Here is a 23,452-nt window from a genome sequence, read left to right on the forward strand (position 1 = left end):
GAACCATCAGCAGGCTGACTAAGGTAGTAGATATGGGGCTGGAGAGGTAGGTAAGAGGTGACACATGGGCTGATAAGGATAGGGAGCAGATACAAATGGCCAACAGGTACATGAAGGATACTCAACATCACTAATCATCAGGGAAATGCAAATCAAAACCACAATGAGATATCACCTCACACCTGTTAGAATGGTTTTAATAAAAAAACGAGATAACAAGTGTTGGCAAGATGTGGAGAAAAGGGAACCCTTGGGCACCATTGACAGGAATACAAATGGGTACAGCCACTAGAAAAACAATATGAACCTTCCTCAAAAAATTTAAAATAGAACTATCATATGATTCACCAGTGCCACTTCTAGGTATATATCCAAAGTAAATGAAAATAGGATATTGATATCTGCATTCCCATATCCATTGAACCATTATTCACAATAGCCAAGATATAGAAACAGCTTAAATGTCTGTCAACAGATGAATGGATAAAGATGTGGTATATCTATATATACATAAAATAGAGCATCATTCAGCCATAAGAAGGAACTCCTGCCATTTGTGACAAATGGATGAACCTTGAGAGCATTATGCTAAGTGAAATAAGTCAGAGAAAGACAAATACCATATGATCTCACATATATGTGTGATCTAACAAAGCTGTATTTGAATAAATAGAGAGTAGAATGGTGGTTACCACAGGCTGGGTATAGGGGGAAGTAAGGGGATGTTGCTCAAAGAGTACAAACTTCTAGTTAGAACATGAATTAAGTTCTGGAAATCCAACGCACAGCATTATGAGTAGAGCTAAAAGTACTGCACTGTGTACTTGACAATTGCTGAGAGAGCCGCTCTAACATGTTCTCAAGGCAAAAGTAAATGGTAATTATGTGATATTATTGAGGTGTTACTGTGGTAATTCTATTGCAGTGTATGAAATGAACATGTGTACCTTAAATTTACACAATGTTATATTTCAATTATATTTCAATAAAGCTAGAAAAAGGAAAAAGAACAGGAGAGGGAGGTCTTCAGAAACTAGAGTGAATTCAGGATTTCTTTCTAGACCACCCTAGGCAGCCAGGGCTTTATTTCAACAGACTATTTGAGTGTTTAAAAGTTCTATTTGGTCCCAATTCCTGGGACAGATAACCAGATGGAAATTCCTTTTAGCAGCTTTCTGTTCTGTGATCTTAATCTCTGGATAGATTCTTTGATTTGTGTTCATAGCATCAAAGAGACTGTTCTAACACAGGGCTACTTCTGAGCTTCTTATCACTAGCACTGGATCAGAATTCCTCATGTGGAAGCAACCCATGTGTTTATCAGCAGATGAATGAATAAACAAAATGTATATACATACAGTGCAATATTACTCATCCTTAAAAGGGAGGGAAATTCTGACACTTGCACATGCTACAACCTTAATGGTTGGACCTTAATGACATTATGCTGAGTAAAATAATCCAATCACAAAAGGACAAAAAACTACGATTCCCCTAATGTGAGGTACCTAGGAGAGTCAAATTCGTAGAGACTGAAGTTAGACTGGTTTCAGAAAGAGAACGGAGAGCTATTGTTTCATGAGTACTGAGTTCAGTTTTGTAAGATAAGAAGAGGTCTGGAGATGGGTGGTGGTGACGGCTGCACAGCAATGTGATACTCAGTCCAGTGAACTGTACACTGGAAAATGGTTATGATGGTAAATTTATGGCATGTACACTTTACCACAATTTAAAAAGAACAAAACAACTCATTTGCTAAACATTAGTACTTGGCCCTGTTAATACTTCTAATCCAAGGGAAAAGACAGAATGGAATCCCCACAGCCTTGAATGATTATGGAATGTTCTCTCAGGGATCTCCAAGTTCCAGAGGCAGTGAAATTGTGCAAAGCAGAAATGCATGCCTGCTGCTTTGCTTAATGGAACAACTTTGATGTTGCTTTCTCTCTCTAGCTAGCCTTTTTCTGCCTAGAAGGCATGGATACTAACTAGAAGGCAATAACTAACTATTGCCCAGTGGAATGGTGACCTCAAACTTAGAGGAAATTCTGAGAAATACAGATTCTTAAGGAGGCTATTGCCTGCATCCAAATTAATGTTGACTAGCGTTTATAGACTATATATTTTGTATCCCCTCCCCTCCCAATGAATAAGTCAATACTCAATGCCTCCTTTAAGGAATTTGCAGGCCAGGGAGACCAGATGTGTATGTGGGAAAGAGAGCAATGCCTTTTATATAGAGTTATGTGGTCCAGATAGCAAGTTCTGTGAAGGCGAGAGCTCTGAGTATAGAAAAAGATGAAAGGGCTTTCTGGAGCTGGAGTAGGACGTGGGAATGTGAGCTGGGCTCAAAAGTTGAGGACCTAGAAAAGAGTATTAAAGTGGGAAAGGGGCAGTGCACATGGAATTTGGAGGCACTGAAAAGCCATCCAGAGTTGAGCCTATAGTAGAAATCGAAAAGAGAGGGGATAGTCCATAAAAGACCTTAGATGGTAGGATAGCATTTACTGTTGAAAAGCATCCCTCGAACTCCATCAGTCTTTGCCTCTCAGATAGCCAACTTCTTCAGTGTGGAATGACATTATTTGTCTTTAGAAGACCTCTATCAAAGTGTTTCAGAGGCTTTTGGGTCCTGGAGCAAATGACTTAATTCTTCAAACCTACTTCCTTGTTTATGAACTTTTAGTAATATTTCTTCTCTGGGTTTTAGAATTTACAAGCATAACAAGTTAAAAAAAAAAAAGTCTTAGCACAGTGTCTAGCCCAGAGTAGGTATTTGATATTGGGGAATGTGACCGTAGGGGCTGATGTTGATTTACATTTGTTACCCCTTTCACAGGAACTCTGAACATGAGCATAGGTGTCTTCACACCCCTTTCAAATCTGGGCCAAGCCTGAAGTTTATAATGCCAAAATATAAGTGGAATTCACAAGCTAGATATTCCATCAAGTTCCAGGGAATGAATTTTTCCTAAATGGAACATCTCAAGGGTCTCCTGGTCTTAAAAAAGAGAAGTGAAACCACATGGGGATTTGTCTGAAGCTATGTCTTCAGTCCTGGGAAATGTGTGTGTGTGTGTGCGCTACAGGATATAAAGATCAATGTGTGAGATTCTAGAGCCCATGTTTGAAAAATAGTTTAAAATGCAAAAACTTCCCAGTAAGTGGTAACCCTTTAAGCTCAGATGCCTTCTACCCTCCTGGCTCCTCCAAAGTGAGCCCTCTTCTTGGCTTGTTTCTAAGGCACTTTCTCACCTCTGGTTTGGCATTCTCTCCTCAGGCTTCTGTCTGTCGCTGTTTGCTGGAGTGTGAGCACTTTACATCATAGTGTGAGCATCACACTTAGAACTAGACGCAGGCTTGGAGCTGCTTGTCCAGCACTGGCTGCAAGCAAGGCACTGCAGAGTCGTCGTTTATCCTTTTAACTACCCCTCTCCCCACCCTAGCTTTTTGTTTATCTATGAGTTGTGAAAATAGTAAGTGGGTTCCTTAGTTTCCTTCAAATAGATCAGTTAGGGTATTTTTTTAGTATTATTATGAACTCACCTATTTAAACACATTTGCAATGTTTGAATCTATTCTAGTTGCTGCCTTATGGATGCTCACAGGCTGTGTTACCATTAGCTGGTGGGAGCCTATTCAAGCTGGCTTCTGAGTCCTTTTGACATGACCTTACTAGGAGTTGATAGTTGCTTTGTTGTCTGGTATGCCAAGATGTTCCATTCTTATTTTGTGCATTTCCTCATACAGACCTGGAATTAGCTATTTCCTCATAGTCTTTTTTTTTTTTTAGTAAAAATGGTATCTAGAAGCCCACACGGGGATTAAGGGTTTCTTACTGCTGTTGGATTGGTCACATACACCTTTACATGGTTCTACTCAACATGAACTATCACTTTGCATCCTGCTTTTTTTTCATAAACTACTTCTACATAGTATTTTTCCACTTTTTCATTATGAAAAATTCCAATGGTCTAATGAACACTAGTTCACATAGTTTCAAATATTACCAAGATTTCATTCCACTTGTTTCATCCATCCCTTTTACTCTTTCTCTGCTGCAATATTTTAAAGCAAATCCTAGCCACATATATGTCTTAAAAATATCATGAAAGTGAGTGTGTCATACCTTATGGACATATTTCCTCTGTTAGACATTTATGTTACTCTAGTTATTCACTGTTATATACAATAAAGGTCTGTTCTGTTGCACAGGTGGCACTTCTGAGAGTTCTGCAAAGGCTGAGCCACAGCCTTTAGATATCAGTAACTATCATTGCCGTTCACTTGGAAGATTTTCTTGGGCAGGTAATTAGTTTACCTTTCCTTAGCCTGCCTTGGAAGAATGTGCTACTTGGAGGTCTACAAAAGCAAGGGGAAGTGCTAAGTTTTATAGATAGTAGAAAGGCTGATTTTCTTGTGAGGATTAAAAGAAGAATCTGTTGCTTCTATTTTTTTTACATAATTTTCCAGAGGAAAAATGGATATAGGTTAGATGTATATGTATACTTTTTTGGATACCAACAGAAGCTGTAATATGTTGAGTTTAATGCCCATGAGAAGTCTTTCTGATGATATTGTCATTAACAAATAGTAAGAGTCTACAAGTATATAGTATTCCCCTCTGAGTTCAAAATCCCCCTGGGAAGGCAGCTTGAGTCAGAATTGCAGGCAGTACAGATGGCAAAACCCAGTGCCTTGGGGGGCCCAGGAGACGTCGGTCTAGTGTGGGCCATGAGTTCAGTGTCACAAGACCTGTGTGTGAATTTTACTTGCTGGATAATCTGCCATTTCACCCTTCTGTACCTATTGCCTCATCATTCGTAGGAATCAGTTCGTGTGTCACCTTGTGGCAGCCTTGCCTGCCCTGCTGCTCCCATCAGAGTTAGGGAACCTGTCGCCTCACTCCTGTCTTTCTGTGATGCCTTAGAACCACTGACTGTTGGCTTAGCTTCCAGGGCCACCACTCCGTTGTTCATCCTTGGAGCCCCAGGACCTAACGTACAGATGATTGGTTGACTAGTTACTTACGTGCTTTAAGTTTTGAATAAATACTGCTTTAGGACTGGGTGTATTTCTCTGGGGAAGAAAGAGCTTGAACTGGAATTGGATTGAAAGTGTGATTTTTTTTATTTAGCATCAAGTTTTTTGAAACTTTCATAGGATAGGCCATTAAAAATTTTTTTTTTTTTGGTCATTCTTAAGTTTCACTCATACCATAAAGTTACTATAAACACAGAAGATTACAAAAAACAAACAGCATTATTAATAAAGAGTACCTGTAATACTCCTACCACAGCATAAACATGGTTGACATTTCAGTGTATTTCCCAGCCTCTTTTTCTCTCTGTTTATATGTGCTTTGTATATTGTTCAAAATCAGAATGAGACTGATATCACCTTTTATATGCTTTAAGTTAGTATGTTGAAAATATTTCCCTGTGGTCACAAAAATAGTCTTCTAAGGCATGGTTTTTCATGGCTGCTTAGGCAGATGACATAACACAGAGCTTCTCAGGCATGTGTAACGTAAGGACATTTTAAACAAACATTTTTACAGGTTCTTGATGTTGAATTAAAATTATCTTTATGTTACAAACATGTCTATAAACAAAAACCATGAAGTATAAATGTATACTTAAAGCTCTTTTACAATTATGAAACCAAAACAAATTAGCATATTAAATGTTAAACTTCAGAACCAATATAATTCACATTAACAACAGTGGCTATTTTGCTGAAACTGAATTGCTGCTTAAAATGTAAATATGGCCCTTATTTTCCTGGAGCCCATCTGCTCTGGATCCCATTCTTTTCCCCACCACATTTCTATGTTTGAACTACAGTGAAACTTAGGTTTCTATAGCAAGCCATTTGTCTTTTAATTAGAACGACCACATTATTTATGTACACTCACTTCTGTTTTTTCCATTACTCACTGGTGTATGAAAATTAAAGAACTTAACACTGGATATCAATAAGATTATAAATGTAGATGCTGGTAATCAAAGAGCAGCATTCAATTGTGAGATGATTGCATGATCTAGACTCATGTATATGTATTTTAAGATCACCCTTGATATGAAAACTCAATATTGAAACAATTTTTGAAGTGGATATGCAGATCTCTAGGGAAAGAAATGTCTTTGACCCCATATTGAAAATTCCTCGTGTAACTGTAAAAGGTGTAGGCTCTGGGTTGGAAGCCAAACTAAGTTTCCCATGTGCTTTGTGGGCTTGAAAAATTTGTTAATCTTTGAGAGCTTTGATTTCCTAATCTATGAAGTAGAGATAATGGCGACTTTAACCAGTAAATTGAATGATTTTAATTCAGAGGGGGGGCAAATGTGAATACTTTTATTCTTCCCCAAGTCAGAACTCCCAACTCCGCTCTGTCACAGCCTTCTTCTCCCCTAGCGGGCAGGCTCCGGGGCAGTACCTTGGGCAGAGTTCCCAACCTTCGGCTCACTCTGGGTTATTGACAGTCCACCATTAAAAAATTTCAGGGTATCTGATGGAAAGCATTTCCTACTCCTGTTACTGATCAGACTTGTGGCCTTGCAGATGCAAGTAGGAAGAGGTAGACTGGCTTTATTTTTCTACTCCTCTTCCTCCCTCCGCACTTGGAGAGTGAGGGATGGGAGGAGCTAGTATCTGTCTGGGGCATTTCTCCCCCCTCCTGGGCTCCACTTGTCCTGGAGTGTGCTGTAAACGAGAGGGGCTGGGATACGGATGAATATCCCTGAAGTGGCTGCTCGCGGGCCCTCCTTGATGGGCTCATTGGCCGCCCGACCAGCACTGCCTGGGTGTGCAGTCCCCACACTTGAGAGCTCCTTGGAGGGCAGGCTTCCCAGACCTGGAGAGGGAACTAGTATTAACTGCTTTCGGTCTCTTTCAGGTGGGCGCCTCCCTCTCTTGGTCCCCCACAGTGGTGCCCCACTTGCTCATTGGATGGCCCTTTTGAGTGGGGACCTGACAAGAGAGCTTAACGTCAGCCATTTCCACAGGACGGCTTTACCTGGGGGACTCACATCCATGCCAAACAGTGGGGGGGGAACAGCATTGCTGCCCCTTCTCGCCCCATTTCCCCTCCCCCCATCTAGAATAGTACAGGGTGAATCTGTAAGTCAACTTCCAGAACAGAGAGATTCACCAATAATTGCAGTTCTTAAATTTTTTACCCTAAATCTTTTTTTTTTTGGCACCCCTACTCTCCGTAACTGATTCTTGTAGAGGAGCATGCTGTGGGGGTAGAGTACCACAGCACTACCCACTAGGTCAGGGATCTAAGGTTTCCCCTCCCCAGCTCTATTCTTTTGTGGACTGGGGTTGGGGGCTGTTGTACAAGGGCACAGGTGATTGTTGGGTTAGAAGGTCTCATAGTATAGCTTTTTAATCAGTTCTTGAGTTAACTCAGCCCCAGTTATTGACCACTCTCTTTACGCTGCAGGAAACTTACCTTCTCTCTGTCCTTCCCTGCGGGTTCTGTTGCCAGTTCAGGGACAGCTGGAGAAGTCTCACTCAGCATTCACTTCATAACTACCTTCCAGATGGCTATTGTTGTCGGGTTAAATACAACAGTGCCAGCACCCTCAGAGTACTCTCTAAGTGGTAACTGTTAAAGTCATTTTATGTCAACTTTATTGGACTCTTCTGTTGTTAGACATTTAGGTAGTTTGCTCTTTTCCACTATTTTAAGTAATGCTATGATGATCTTTATATCAAAGCTTACCCTTAGGACATAGTCCTATAAATGGAATTTCTAACTCAAAGAGTGCAGTTATGTGCAAGGTTTTTGATACGTCATATATCAACTTGCGTCTCAGGATAGAGTTTTGGTTTGCCTGGTTCTTCTTTGATACCGGATAGTATAATTTTTTTAAATACTTGAAAATGTGACAGGTAAAAAAGTAGTACTTTGTTTTAATTTGGATTTCATTGCTACTGATTTGAATACATTTTCAGTATTACTGACTCATTTTTTTTAACAAGTTGCTTGTTCAAACTGTCAGTGCTTTTTGATATAAATAATTGATGTAATTGAGAAGCCTGTATGGCTTTTGTTCTGGTAAAAGGGAACTTGGAATAACTTCAGTAGGGAATCTCCAGCAGTAGACAGGGAAGAGATTGACCAGACCTGACCAGACGTTCCTCTTATTTAGTGGTTCCCTTTTTAGAACTTCTTAGCTCTGATTCCATAGATTTCCCCATGCAGCCTCCTGGTCTTACTGTAGTTTGAAACTGCGTTGTTGCACTTCCTGATTTCCTCCCGGAGGAAATGTGTCCTCCCGCAGCATTTGCTACCCACCCTCTGAACAGCAGTTATGACATTGCTCCGTGACTGTTTTCAGATCTCTCCCCTTATGTGGGCTCCTCAAAGGCAGAGATTTTTCTTTTTGGACCTAGCATTTAGCACATAGGCTCTCGGGCAGGAGAAAAAGTGATGAAAAAGTCATCTTTGCTCCCTGCTAGCTCTCAGTTTATCTCGGAAAACAGACATCTAAACTTCTGCTATAATGGAGAGCATTCCGTGGCACTAAAATATAGTGAATGACTCCACCTGGGAGTACGGCAGGATCAGAGAAAATGGTAGTTGAGCTACGCTTTGAAGAATGAGTATGGGTTCATCAATCAGATACGTAAAGAACATTTCAGCTTAACTACAGGCCTAAAGGTATGGGCATGTGAATGTTGAGGCAAATTGTTTGGATAGAAAAGGATGAAGAATGAGATTCAAGTGGCCCCCTGTCTGCTCCCTAGGACCCCATCTTCATTACCTCTATTCACCATGATCCTTTGCTTTGTATGGAATATCTTCTCTCTCCCCTGACACCTGAGAACCCATCCATCATTCCACAAATCACTGAACACATCTCAGGTACCAAGGGGAAGAGGCAGGTGGGTTCAGCTCTGAATGGCATCATAGGTATGTCAGCTCCACATTGAAAATCTAGACAAGAGAGTAGCGTCTTACCCCAGTTCTTTTTGGACTGCTCAGTTTCTTCCAACGAACTGAGACATTTTATATTCTAGCAGCTGTAGATAAAACAGATATTCTTAACAATCAAAACAGCATTACAATTTATGCTGTTTTGATTGGGGTAATGGTTTCTCTCAAACCAGACTTAAAGAAAATACAGGTTCACATTTTTTCTATAACTGATCTGCTTCTTCTCTCTCAGTTCCCATCCGTTGTTCCAGTTACTTTTGCTTCATAATAAATTCTTTGGACATTATAAAGCATGGCCAAAATTTAGTGGCATGATACAACCATTTTGTTTTGCTCACGGATTGTAGGTCAGGAATTCAGGCAGGACATGGTAGGGACTTGTTTCTCCTCCCTAGTGTTTGGGGCCTCAGCTGGGAAGACCTAAATGGCAAGGTGTGCCCCAGCTGCTAGGAACTGGAATCATCTGAAAGTGTCTTCATTCACGTGGCTGTCACGGGGGCTGAGGTGACTCAAAGGCTCCACTCAGCTAGGGCTGTTGCACAACACCTGCCAGTGGCCTCGGCATGCAACCTGGGCACCCTCACAACACAGCAGCCTCCTAGTGATCAGACATGGTGGCTCAGGGGCTCCAGTAGTGAATATCTTAGGGGCCAAGTGGAAACTTCAGGGCCTTTTTTAACAGCTGTGCCTTAGAAATCACACAGCATTATGTTTGTTATATTCCAGCTGTCCAAGGAGCCACAGGCCCACAGATTCAAGGAAAGAGAACATAGATTCCCAACCTCTTGGTAGATAGAATACAAAAGAATTTGTGGCCAATTTTTAGAACTACCGTAATAATTTTTCAGGATAAACAATCTCCTTTGAATCTTTTCAAAGTTCAACTTCCTAATCAGAGCTCTCTGAGTAAAAACTTCACCTTTCAGAGTTCTCACTTCCCTTTCATCACCCAAAGTCTTTTTTTTTTCAGGGCAGAGATTTTTGTCTGCATCATTTATCTCCAAATCCTCATCAACCAGTGTCTGGCAAATAGCTAATGCTTAATACCTATTAATGATTACTTAATGAGAATGCTTACTATGTCTTTGTGTGAGTTATAAGAGAATCCATGTAGATATCCATATTGACATCTGGGTGGTGTCCTCGGCTTTGTTGTCTAGTTTAGAGTGTATCCTGAAGTTGTCTGTTGAAACTGTAACTAATTCCGTCTGTCCTTGGGAGTGATGTGCAGGAGCCCCCTGTGGAGACGGCGGTGCTAGACATTTGTCTCAAAGTCCCTGTGCACCAAAAACTCTCTGCTTCCAACACAGGCCTCTGCTGGCCCAGCAGTCTCTCAGCAGCTTCCAGATGCCTTGCGTGCGAGGCTCCGGCTTTAGGGAGCCAGCACTGCTGCCCCAAGGCCATCTCTCTGGCCTCCTGCTGCTGGTACATCCAAGCCTTTGCTCCTATACTCTCTTTTGACACAGAGCTGTAGAATGAACTTAAGTAGCCCCTGTGTTATGTCTGGGAAAATAGAGTTTTAATATTTATGAAGCTCCATTGAGGTTGAGTTGAACCCATTTTGGTGAAAAGGAGGAGCATATATGTGGGGAGGGGTTAAGTGAGTGACAACCCTGACTTTATCCATTCTACTCCTTTCCTTCCCCACAGGGCCAGAAGGAACAGGCTTCTCTTCTGCTTCCCCCTCCAAGGCCAGGGCTTCTACATCACAACCTCCTTTCCAACTCTAGCTTAGCTGTTAATAGAGGCCTTTCAAGTGTGTAATACACGAAGAGAAACTACTCAGTCTACAAGGGGAAATAAATTAGGAAGCATTTCAAAAATATTGTAACAATTATTCTCTTATATTGAGGCCCAAGTAAAGTGACCTAAAAACTAGTTGTAGACTATCTTCCTTCTGCCAAACCACATTTTCACAATGCCATACCATAAGGGAGTTTGGAAAGTTTGCACCAAGGAGATGTGGGGGCTTCGTCAGGCCTCTAAGGTTCTGCACTGTCCTTGTTGCTGACTTTAAGGAGTGAATCCTTGAGCCTCAATTTTCTCTTAAGTAAAATTAGGATATGCTCCCAGTCTTCTGATTGACAGCTATTACCTGATTGGGTGATTATCATGGAAAACAGGTTCCAATCCCATTCTTCTTGAAAGTTCCTAACAGTGTTTCTGGATGACCTGAGGAGCTTTAAAATATACAAATGCTGGCCTGCTGAGGTCTAAGTAAACCAGAACCTCTGAGGGATGGGGTGCAGGGATGTGTGTTTCAAAGTTAATTCATATAACTGTGTACTCCCCAATTTAAAACGTCTGCAAAAAAGACTAGAAACATAACATTGTGGTGTTTTGAGAGTAAGTCATTTGTGAGATTGTCTAAGGCTTCTGTTCAAGTTGGACTTGACCGTGTTAGAAATCACGTATTTATAGCTTGCTTTGTGGGCTCCAAAGTAGTAATAGCGTTGCCAAGCCCTGTTTCATTTATTCCAAAGAGGACATATGCAAAGTGCCTCCTTATTTGCATGAATGTCCTAATCAGTGTTTTCTGTTAACTGGGTTTGAGGTTGGTGAGCTTTGAGCCAGTAAGTGCTCTGCTCTTTTTTTTACTGTACTTGGCGTGTGTGGTGTTAACGTGAACTGCACCTCTAAAGCTGCCTAATTCTGAACTAATGGATTTGTGTGGTGGGTACAAAAGGAACTGTACTATCCTAAAGAGAAAAGAATGGTATTATCTTGTCCTCATAGAAAATTATTATGCAACAAATGCCTAAAATACCTGCTTTATGCAAGAATGTCTGCATTGTGAGGGATAAAAGTGTCTAACAAGGAGTCCTACTAAAGTGATAATATTGGTAACCTGTGGGGATTTAGGTGGACGGTTGGTCAAAAAAGCTTCAACTTTATAGTGTCTCGGTTCCTTTTTTTGTAATAGCTTTATTGAGATATTTTTTCACATACCATATCATTCTCCATTTTAAAGTGTCCAGTTTAATGTTTTCAGAATTTCACAATGTTGTACAACCATCACCATCGTCTGATTCCAGAACATTTTCCCCTAGAAGGAAGTGCTATACCCTTTAAGCAGTCACTCTCCATTTCCTCCTCCCCAGAGCCCAAGACCACTCTTCTGCTTTCTGTCCCTGTGGATTTGCCTATTCTGGATATTTCATATCAAAGGAATCATACACTATGTGGCCTTTTGTATTTGGCTTCTTTCACTTAATATAATGTTTTCCAGGTTCATCCATGTTGTAACATGTATATACTTCATTCCTTTCTATGTCTGAATAATATTCCATTGTGTGACTATATCACATTTTGTTTGACAAGTTTAACGTGATTGTTAAATGAATGCTTGGATGATTTGCATGGAAGCTAGTTTCCCATCCCGTTCTTCCTATAGGACCCAGTGGAATTGCCAGGTCATAGGGTGACCCTATGTTTGTTTAACTTTTTAAGGAGCTGCCAAACTGTTTGGCTCAATTTTTTTTAGATAAGAAGAATATATTCATGTACTATTTTTAGACTTATGAATCAATTTTCAACTTACTTTTAAAATAGAACAGAAAGTATTACAGGGGATACTAAGAGTGTATACACAGTTCTGATTGCTTTCTCTGGAATTTGCCAGCTTCTGTACCTTCTGTACCTTTTAATTTTTAATAAAGTCAATTGAAACAGTATAAGAGCTACTTCTCTTCCATCAGAGTCTCTAAAAGAAAAGATGGAGAATAATAGACTTGTTCTTCATATCAATCTCTGATGTTTTCCTCCCAGTAAAATGTTATCTTCCCAGTTCTGATCTCAGAGCATGTTGATTGAAACTCCGTCCTGGCACTTGACATGTTCTGCCAAGTTTCTAGTAGTGTATATACCTTTCTCTTGCTGGACTGTGATGACCTTGAGAGCAGAGACTAAGTGGTAGATACAAAAGGAACTGCCCTAGCCTAAATAGAAAAGAACCACATTTTCACAACGCCTTGTGCTCATATCTGTACTGCCTGCAGAGCATATACTTAATATATACCTATTAAACATTGATTTGAATTATATTAATATCCTTAGACTTTTCAAGATCTTAAGAGTAAAATATTTTTCTGACCAAATCCTTAGTTCATTTTTCTGTCAAATGAAGTTTCTCATTCTGCTGTTTCCACCTAAAGAAGTATAGTTTAAGACAAGGTAAGAAATAACTTTTTTCTTTCTCTTTTTTTTTTTACTAGTGGTAGGAATAGGATCATTACGTTACTTATTATGAAGCTGTATTCTCTTAGGATATCCATAGATCTGAGGGCGGAAGGTTGATAAAGAGCATTTGGGTGAAGATAAGAGAAATTATTTTCTAAGAATATATGTATATTATATATATATAGTAAGAATTATATATATATATGTAATATGTGTGTACATACATATGTGTATATTTATATACACACATATAAAATTATACGTAGAAGTATATATAGGGATCTACCTATTTAAAGGTAGATTTATCTATTCACATCTATGTATACATACAAAGATATGCACTTCTTGTGCATTATCTCAATCTTCCCAGAAGCCCTAAGATGTAGACACTTTTCTCTATTTTATGGATAGGGAACTCTGAGGAACAGAGGGAAATTAAGAAATTTGATAACAGTTCTCCATTAGAAAAGAAAGGATACAGATTTCGATCCCAAGCAGTCTTCCCCATTGTCTGGCTAGCCTGTTCTTATAGAATAAACATATATTTTTGTTGGACAAATTTTAGTTTGAATCCTAGCTCTCCTATTTAATAAGAATATGACTTTGGGATAAGTGATCCAGTTCTCTGTGAGCCTCCTTTCTACCTGTGGTAGTTGGTGAGTTGTCAGTGAAGTTCCTCATTCTGTTTTAATTCCCTCTGCTTCTTCTTTGTGGCTCTGTCTCTGCAAACGTTACACAACCTGACAGTGGCAGGATATGAGAGTGATGGCAGATCTCAACTGAAACTTTTTGGAGTTTGGTTGTGTAACAAGCTATTTAACACGTCCTTCTCTGGCCACGCTGACAACTTTTTTCTCAGCTTACTGAGAGACCACTGTTACTATGGACTTAATTCTGACCCAGTGGGAAATATCTTGGTAATATGAACTTGATGAGAGCTGGGAATGTGATTGTCACTCTAGTCTGCAATCAGTGAAGAAAGAATATCATACTCCAGACTTGAGGAATGCATATTTCAGAAAGTGTGTATCCTAAAATCTTGACTAGTGCTAGTACATCTAGAGAAGACGACCAGGTGATCATGTGGGAACCATGTCAAAAAAGGAGTAGTTGAAACTGCAGAGCCCTTTTGGTGTAAGGAAAAGAAGAAGTAGATTTATTTTCATCTAGCTGTGATATTTCTTGTGCTTCAGTGTTTGAATTAATGAATTTTATTCCTACTTCCCATGGAAATGGTAGCATTCCTTACAGGACCCTATACTGCCTTTTCTGGAAGCCTATTTCTAATGTCAGACAAAAGATATAGTAACTGTATTTTTGAAAAACATTAGAGAATATGAGAGGCACAAATTTTTCTCTGTAAGTAGAAGAATCATGGCTCATTAACCACAGTTTTAATCTCATACCATTGATCCTATTGGAATTCCTTGGTATTAGTAGACACAAATAAAATATTTTCTGCTCCAAAATCTACAGGAACTTTATTAAAATTGGAGAAACAGTATTTTCCAGTGCTTTGAACTGTTAGAAAAATAGGCTTTATTATGGCTAAGTCTAAATTGGGCTCATGATTACAGTTGACTACGAAAAAGTAAGAATGAGTCAACTTCCATGCACGGTGTCTTAGCCCCTTGAAGGTAACTGCAGTACACAGAGACTTCCGTGATTGCTTTCCTTGGAGGGTCCATCAGGCGTAAAAATATTAAGTATCCCTGTTGTTAATTGTAATTAAAAAAAAAAAAAAAGAATAACTCATGTCTTCCCTTTTGTGCATCCAGGAAAGCTTTGTTTTGGAATTTGGAGGCCCCAGCAGAAGAGGGCTATGGGAATGTAGGCTTTCACTGAGTGCCTACAGGATGCCTCACACTGGGATGTAAATGATACGGTCCTTGGCCTTCAGGAGCCTGGATTAGAAGGAAATCGATCAATCAGTCAATAGCTATCTGAGATCCACTGAGAAAAGGGCTGCAATACAGATGTAAACAAAGAGCCATGAGAGCACAGAGGGTACAACTAACTGAGCAAGAATGATCAGAGAAGGCTTCAGGGGAGTGGCACATGAACCAGATTTGGAAGGACCAGGGAAGGTTGGATGGATGGGGAGAAGGGTATTTCAGCCATAGAGAGCCCCTTGTGAAACCAGCCCCTGCCATACTGAAATGTTAAGGATGGAGCTGAGGGGAGGGAGGGCTGGTGGGATCTACAAAGTAAATGGTGCCAAGCGATAAAGATCCTTGAAGGTTGTGTCCAGGAGTGAGAGCTTTTATTCTTTAGGAGCAGGCCACTGTGAAGATATGTGTGTTGATTTTAATGGTTTCACACATGTGATGGAGCAACCTTTGGTTCTATGGTCAGATAATTTGGAAACATTCCATACTATGTTTCTCTTTTGTGGAGTCAGTAAGTACATAACCACATTGAAGGCTCTGAAGTGATACGCCCTTTTAACTTGTTTAACATATGGTCAAATGTGTCTAAACACGGAACGCTTTTTATTTCTTTTACCTTGTAGTACCATGTTAAGACATCTGATAAGAGGGAAAGGAGGAAAAACAGGCTTCTAGAAAAATGGAAGAACCTTGCTCACCAATCTATCAGTATTTGGGGCCGGGGCCAGGGAAGGGAAGGACAACTGTTTCTTAAACCTGAAGAGAGCCCTGGACAAGGTATAAGGAATTCTTCATTCTTATTCTGGCTTTGCTGTTAAATGTGCTGTGTGTCTTTGGCTAGTTCACTGTTCTGAGACTCATCCTCAAGACACAGAAAATACTGCCTGGCCGCAAATTAGTTGAATACTGTGTTACATGCATTACATTAATGATTTACATGCATTAGCTCATTAAATCTTCAGCTCTCACCTGAAGTAAGATTCCCATTTCAGAGATAAGAAAACTGAGAATTGAGAACTGTTCAAGGACACCTACTAGTTATTGAAGATCCTGATGTGGATGGGGGAGGGAGCATTTTCAGTGGAAGAAACAATTTAAAGACACAGACATGAAAAGGGGCAGGCAGTCTTCAAGGAACCATGTATATTATAATCTGGTGTGTTACCCGTTTGGAAGCACTAGGAGATAAGAATGGAAAAGGTAGGTTTGGGTCAGGTCATGGAGGACCTTTGAATGCCATGTTTTATTTGCACTCTGTTCTGTAGCCTTTAAGGAGTCATTTTCCCACTTTTCAAATCATGCCTTAGAAATTTATCATTTAGTATTTGCTGAATCTGAGATGGTATATGTTTAAACATATGCTTTATTTTATGTACCACTAAAGGAAAAAGATACCCTATTGAAAGAGTGCTCTTAGACTTACTTAGACATTGATTTATAATCTGTCACTCTCTTGCTTACACAAAATGGGCAAACATAAGTGAAATCCATTGGTAAAAGATTCCTAAAATTTCTTGATACCCGACTCCAGTTTTGAATCACTTTTTAACTTATTATCTATATTTTGCTGCCTAATAACTGTCTTCTGTGCCATCAAGAGTATTGATGGTGCTACATTTCTTGAAAGTTTCTTCGTTGTCTTCATAATTTACTTCCAAGTCACTGACACGTTCTTGATCTTACTGGAAGATCTTAACAAAAAGTCTTCTCAAAACTGCTAAAAGTCATATTTCTCCCTGGAATGGACCTTAGATTAATTGTTCAGGGTTTTACTTGTCCAGTCACACCACCAGAAATGACAAACAAGTATACCCTTGTTGACACCTGTGTCCTGACTACAGCTAGACTGTAACAAACATTGATTTTGATGTTAAAATAATTTTTTTTTAAAAAGAAAGGATTTTAGAACTAATGAAATATGGTAGTTTACTGAAGATGAACCAGTATTCAGAAGTAAAGATTATGGACCCTAGAGCCAAACTGCTTAGGTTCCAGCCCCAGCTCCTCCACTTACAAGCTCTGTGACAGTGGGGAAGTTTCTTCACCTCACTGAGTCTATTTCCTCATCTGTAAAATTGGGATAGTAATGCCTTCCTTTTAGAGTTGTTGAGAAGAAAAACTGCAAAGTGCTTAGAATAGTGCCTGGTACTTATTAAGCACTATCTGCCTCTCTCTCTATATGTGTGTATATATATCCCTTCTGCTGTTAATAACATTATTTTGACAGAAGGAATCAACATGTGTGGAGCATTTCAGTATATCTTCAGTGCTTAATCTTTGGGCCTATGTAATAGATGGAGAACGTTGAGACTCAGAGCAGCTCCTTTATAGCCTCACAGCTAATCAGTGGCAGTGACACCTGGAACTTGGGACTTCTGGTTTGGCCCAGTGCTCTTTACATTGTTCTACATTGTCTTCCCTCCTCCTGGCTATGTCAGAAACATCGATACAAGGTTGTGGATCGTGCCTCGGAGTGCTAGCCCATGGTCAGAGTAAGTAGTGGTCTCAGAAAAGACGTTCACTATTGCCCCTTCTCTTGCCGTCCTGGAGGAGTCAGCACCTTCTGCTGCCAGATAGTTGTGTTTGCAGTTTAGGTAGTTTAGGTATGTCCAAGCGTGATAGGACATCAGAATAAATCTGTCCCCAATACTGTAAGATTGGCCTGCTTCCTGTTCTTGAGGACCACTAGTTTTTCTGAAATGAGATTAATGCACAGTGTTATTCACCCGGTGTGTGAATGTGTACTAATATTAAAAATAAAGCAAGGAAGCTGAATCTGGCATTCCAGACCAAGATGTCTACCCTGTGACTTAAAGAATGGGACGTGTCAGGGCCTGTCTCCTCCCTGAAGAGGCCAGTAGCTTGCTCCCTGTCAAGCATATCTAAGGGCTCTTATGTTACCTGTTCCCAGGCATGCCTAGTTGACTATCAGTATTTCTATTGTTCTTTGTCTAAGCAGAAAGAGAGGGAAAGAGGGGAGATGTTAACACAGAAGTCATGGGAAAACAAGACACAGAAGAGGTTCTTCTCTCCTGTTCCTTATTGCCAGCCTCAGCTCTTCTAAGAATAAGGTTCTCCAGAACAGGCTGATTCTACTGCCACCTTATCTTTCCTCTGCATCCTTGGGGTGCATGGTGTAATTAATTATCTGGGAACCACATCTTTCTCTCTTTATTATATTTGGCTTTTCAGTATCCCTTTTTTAACAGAACCGTAGGTCATTAGACTGCACTTAGTTGCCTGACATGGAGATAGAAGACAAATGCCAGCACAGGATACCAGGGCCCAACTGAGGCCCTGAAAGCACACTTCCTTAGCAGCAATAAGTGACAGCTAACATACTGACATAAGAGTCTAAAATACAGATTCAGTTTCAGAACCAAAGGACTAGACAAAGACAAGAAATAAACAAGAAATCTTGGTTCCACTGTTCAAAGCCAAATCCAGAGACAAGGTGGTCTGAGGTCCCACAGCATGTAACATTTCTCTCCAAGCTGCATTCCCCTAATGGGAATCTCTCAGAAACCTAGGTGTTTATAGCCAGATGCTTTTTCTAGGAAGGTAGAGGCCATTCTTGGACAGATAACTGTGCTTAGCTTAACTTGATGTCATGTGTGGTTGTGGCTGCAAAACTACTTCAGAGTTAGAGCCTCCTGGTTTGAGTCCTAGCTTTTCTGCCTGAAGCTATGCATCTTCAGCAAATGTACTTTGTCTGTTAACCCTCTACATCTACAAATGTGTCTGTTAACATATCCACAAAATGGGGAGGAAGATAATACATATCACAGGCCTATTGCAGTAAGAACTGATGTAATGTAAGGTCAGTGTAAGGCATTTAGCTCATACAGTAAGCAGTAAACTACTTGATATGGTCTGTACTGCCTTCCAAATTCAGTCTCATGCCACACTGCCCATTGTTTACTACCATTCAGCCACAGTGGCCTCTTCTTTTCTTTGAAAGAGCCGAGTTCTTCCCCACTTCAGGGCTTTTGCACTTGCCTTTCCCTCTGCCTGGAATGTCTCACCCTCCCCTGCCCACTTCCACAGCTCTGGCTCCTCATCCTCCTGATGTCAGCTAGTATCTTCAAGGAGTATAGCAAGGTGGTTAAAAGCATGGACTCTGGATTCAAATCCTTTCTCTACCTTGCTGGCTCAGACCTTGGGCAAGGTACTTCTCTGTCCCACTTTCTTCATCTGTACAATGGAGTAATGTCTATTTCGTTAGGTTGTGAGACTTAAATGAATTGCTGTATGTAAAGCACTTAAAATAGTACTCAGCATTTAGGAAAGCTCTGTGGAAGTGGTTGTTATTATTGTGAAATGTCCGTATCTCAGAGATACCTTCCTTGATCAGTTTATCTAGAGTTTCCCAAACCACTGTAATTATTTATTGTGATTTCTGACACATCTGGATAGATTTCTGCTGTTTTACTTCATGTTGTTTATCCTGCTTTCTGTCCTCCCTTCCATTAAATTCATTTGGTTTCTTTCACTTCTCTTCCTCTTCTGTGTTTGGAATTTACACATTCTGTTTCTATTATTTAATGGCCTGCCTTGTATTTTTTAAATAAGTTCTTTACTTGAAGTCTAAAGTAAAGCATCTCTTGCGTCCTTAGAATTCAAGGTCTGAGACGTTCATGCTTTAATTCTGCTTGCTGCCTTCATTTTCATCTTAATTGTTGTCTAGTCTTTTGATTCCAACTCATGTTTTCCATTTCCCAGATTAGTTGTCATTACCATTGTACACTGTCAGCTCCTTAGATACCCACATTCACTGATTTCTTTCACTGTATTGGATACACATTGTTGGTTTGAAGGATAAAATGACTACAATTGTGAAAGGTAAGAGTACAAACCAGGAATGCAGTGTATCTTAGCAAAACATCTATCATTAATGCCACTATTGAAGACCGAAGATTCATGAAGCACATCTGATTGTCACCTGGTATTTAGGTACTGTCTTATATCTGATCATATTAAATTAATTCAGTAGACAGTTATGCTCCCACTGTGTGATAACTTCAATAGAATGTACAAATGATGCAGCAGAGTAAAAGAAGGTTCCTGCCTTTGAAGAGCCTGTACTTTATTCATGAATAATAAAAACTAGTACTTACTCATCAGAAATATCTAGTAAACACCTACTATATATGAACTCATATCCTGAACACTGGGCCTGAAACTGAGTAAGACAGACAAGGTGCTCATCATGGTGCTTACATTCAGGGGGCCGGGGTGGGGGGCGGACAGTGAAAGCAAAATTAAAGCACAGACAGGGGGTAGGAAGTGTGTATGTATGGGGTACAGTTGGAAGTAACATAGGGAAGTCCTCTGAGAAATTGACTTCTGAGCAAAAAGTAAAAGGAGAGGAGAGACGCAACCATGCGGTTGTCTGCAGCAGCGATTTCAGAGAGAAGAAACTGCGAGGGCAAAGGCTTGCGGTGGGAAGAGTGTTTGGAGGCCCAGGAGGGGGGCATGTGCTAGGAGAGGACGTCAGCGAGGTAGTGGGGGAATAGCAACAGACCCTTGTGAGGAATTCGTATCAGCTGGGAGAGGTAAGAGTGAAATGAGCATTCCAAAGGAATGAAGTGGATAGGTAATTGAATAAAATATGGTTTGAGTGCCTTAAACACTTCATAATATATTTTTATGTATGACTAGAAAGATGATTTATCTTGCAAGATTTTGAAGTTTTTCATCCTTAAGTTTTGCAGTAGGAGAATTTCCAGTTCTGGTAATGGTAAAGTAGCATGCATCAGACTAAATCTCCTGCAGAAGAAGAAATACAAAACACATAGAAACAATTGTTTGAAGTCACTGAAGAGCAACCAGAATAGGCAAAAACTAGGGAGGGTTTGACTCTTAAAAATAAGGGAAAGACACTGGTGGGCAGCCACAGCCATACGACTCTCCCTCTGAGGGTACTGTTCCCCAGTGTGCGCAAGACACAATAGCTGAAACTCAAATGGAAAGCCATCTTCTTGGCCTGTGATTGACAAAATGACCAGAAATTGAAAGGAAAAATCCTAAAAGAGGGGAACAACAGAATCTGCGGGTAAGCGATCCGCAATTATTCGGGTGACCTCCGAACTGTATGTAGAGTGAGTGAGAGTGTCAGGGCCCAGGGAAGAGACAGGAGCTCAGAGAGACTCTGATGGATTGTGTTAGTGTCCATGGCAAAAAATGGAGATAATAGGTGAACAGATGGGAAATTTCAGTAGAGGTTTGGAAATTGGGGGTTAGGGGGCATGAGGGGACAAAACAAAAGGAATTCTAGAACTAAAGAATACAGTATGAAATAAAAATTAATTGGTGTGATTAACAGAATATTGAAGAAAAAAGACAGAAGCAGGCAACATGACATGAGGTGAAGAAAAACTATTTAAACCAAAGCACAGGAAGAAATATTGAAAAGAAAATGAAAAGCTCAGCGACTTGTGGGACAGTCCCAAGAAATGTGACATATGTGTAACTGGAGTTCCAAAAGAAGGGAAGGGAAAAGGAGAGGAGAAGGGGGCCGAAAAAGTGTTTGAGGGAATATTAGCTGCAGTGTTGCCGAATTTGACCACAAACAGCCCCTGACAGATCCTGGAAGCTCAGCTAGTTCCAAGTAGGATAAACACAAAGGAAAGCATACTTAGGCATATCATGGCCAAACTACTGAAAAACAAAGATTTTTTTAAAATCTTAGAAACAGCCAGAGGGGACGGACACACACACACACACACACACACACACACACACACACACACTGCCAGAATGACAGCCAACTTTTGTCAGAAACAATGGACGCCAGAAGATGATGTAATAATATCTCCACAGCCCTGAAGAAGAATATCATCCCAGAATCTATACACAATAAAATTTTCTTCTTTATACATCAGGGCAAAATAAAGGCCTTGTCATATTAAAAACAAAAACAGAATATTTGTTACCAGAAAATTTGATCCACAATATAAGAAATGCTATAAGAAATCATTCAGGCTGTAATAAATTGATACCAAATGAAAAGTTAATTTTATAGGAAGGGAGGAAAGGTGGGTATAGAAAATGATAAATATGTGACTAAATCTAAAAAAGTTTATTGACTTTTTTAAATTGACTTTTTATACTAAAAATTACAATGTAGTGTTTATAACATGGAAGCAAAATATGTGTGTACACAAAATGTGCAAAGGGTGGAATGGGGTGTAAATGGTATTTGAAGTTTCTTGCATTATAATTTAAAGTAATATAGTATTAATTCAAGATATACTATGATGAATGAATTCAGGATATATATTATAATCCCTAGAACAGACCCTAAAAAAGGAAAGGAGGAGGGAGGGAGCAAGGAAAGGAGGGGAAGACAATGAAAGCCTAAAAAAAAAAAAAAGAAGAAATAAAAGAAACAAAACAAAAACTTGATTAACTGAAAGAAGACAGGAGAAACAGAAATGAAGTCTACTCAGAACCACTGTCAATAAATATATTGACTATAAATGAGCTAAACAACAGTAATTGAATGACAGGTATTGTCACATTAGATTAAAATGCAGGACAACTGTAGTTATTTCCTCAATTAAAAAAATATGTAAGAATGTAGCCACTTTATTCATAATTGCCAGCACTGGAAACACCCAAATGGGCACTATATTCCACAAGTACAGAATTCATATTCTTTTCAAATGTTCAAGTAACACGTGTTCAGGTAATACATGTGAATTGCAGCTAAAGCTTATTTAATCATTTTATCAGTCTGGTGAGATAGATTGTGGAACCCTTGTTTTCATAAGTCAGAAAGTGTGGCTCAGAGGAAGACCGGCCTTGTTCAAGATGGCAGTCATGACAAGAAGTGGGACATCTCTCACCATGAACGTAAACAGAGAACATCTGTTCAACTTTAAAATCCAGGTTCTTTTTACTTAAGAACTTAGAGTGAGTTTGAATGCTGGATCTAGAAGCCAGTGTTCGCCTGAATCCCAGTCCAGAGCTAGAAATCTATATCTTCTTATTACACTCTAACAGAAATTTATATTAAAAAAACAATTTGTTCACCATTGTCAATCCAGCCAGTGGGATATTTGCCTTGTTGGTCAACTGTGTAATGAAACTGTTTCCTAAAGGAATGCCTTGCCTTTTAAATCTTCCCATTATTTTAAGTTTATGCTTACTAAAGAGGAAGACAGGACAAGGAGACAGCCAAGGACATTTTAATTGAATCAGGTGGGATGTGCTACTAATCAGGCCTTTAGTGTTACAGCTTCTGAAAAGGGCTTTGAGATCTCTTAATATTAAATCTTGCCAAATCAGCATTTCAGTTTGGTACTCATGAGTGTGTAGAGAGTCATTGATAACTAACTAGCTTCCCTGTGGGGAATAGCTGAAGCCTCTGGAAGATAAATCTTAAATTGGACTGAGGAAGTGTGAGATCTCAATATAAAATAATATGAAC

At 39.7% G+C, this 23,452-nt stretch overlaps 2 protein-coding genes across 7 annotated transcripts in view; both read left to right on the forward strand.

Moving 5' to 3' along the window:
- Positions 1–23,452, forward strand: part of NARS2 (asparaginyl-tRNA synthetase 2, mitochondrial) — a 192,888-nt gene that overhangs the window by 166,670 nt on the left and 2,766 nt on the right. For all 5 annotated transcript variants that reach the window (XR_008999198.1, XR_008999196.1, XR_008999197.1 and 2 more), the window contains one exon: positions 22,756–22,875. The gene's annotated coding sequence lies outside the window, so the exon portion shown is untranslated. The remainder of the gene's footprint in view (positions 1–22,755; positions 22,876–23,452) is intronic.
- The window catches only part of GAB2 (GRB2 associated binding protein 2), a 186,507-nt gene that overhangs the window by 6,048 nt on the left and 157,007 nt on the right, over positions 1–23,452 (forward strand). The gene's annotated exons all lie outside the window — the stretch shown is intronic.

This window comes from Manis pentadactyla, chromosome 9 (genome assembly GCF_030020395.1).
Source record: "Manis pentadactyla isolate mManPen7 chromosome 9, mManPen7.hap1, whole genome shotgun sequence".
Classification (NCBI taxonomy): domain Eukaryota; kingdom Metazoa; phylum Chordata; class Mammalia; order Pholidota; family Manidae; genus Manis; species Manis pentadactyla.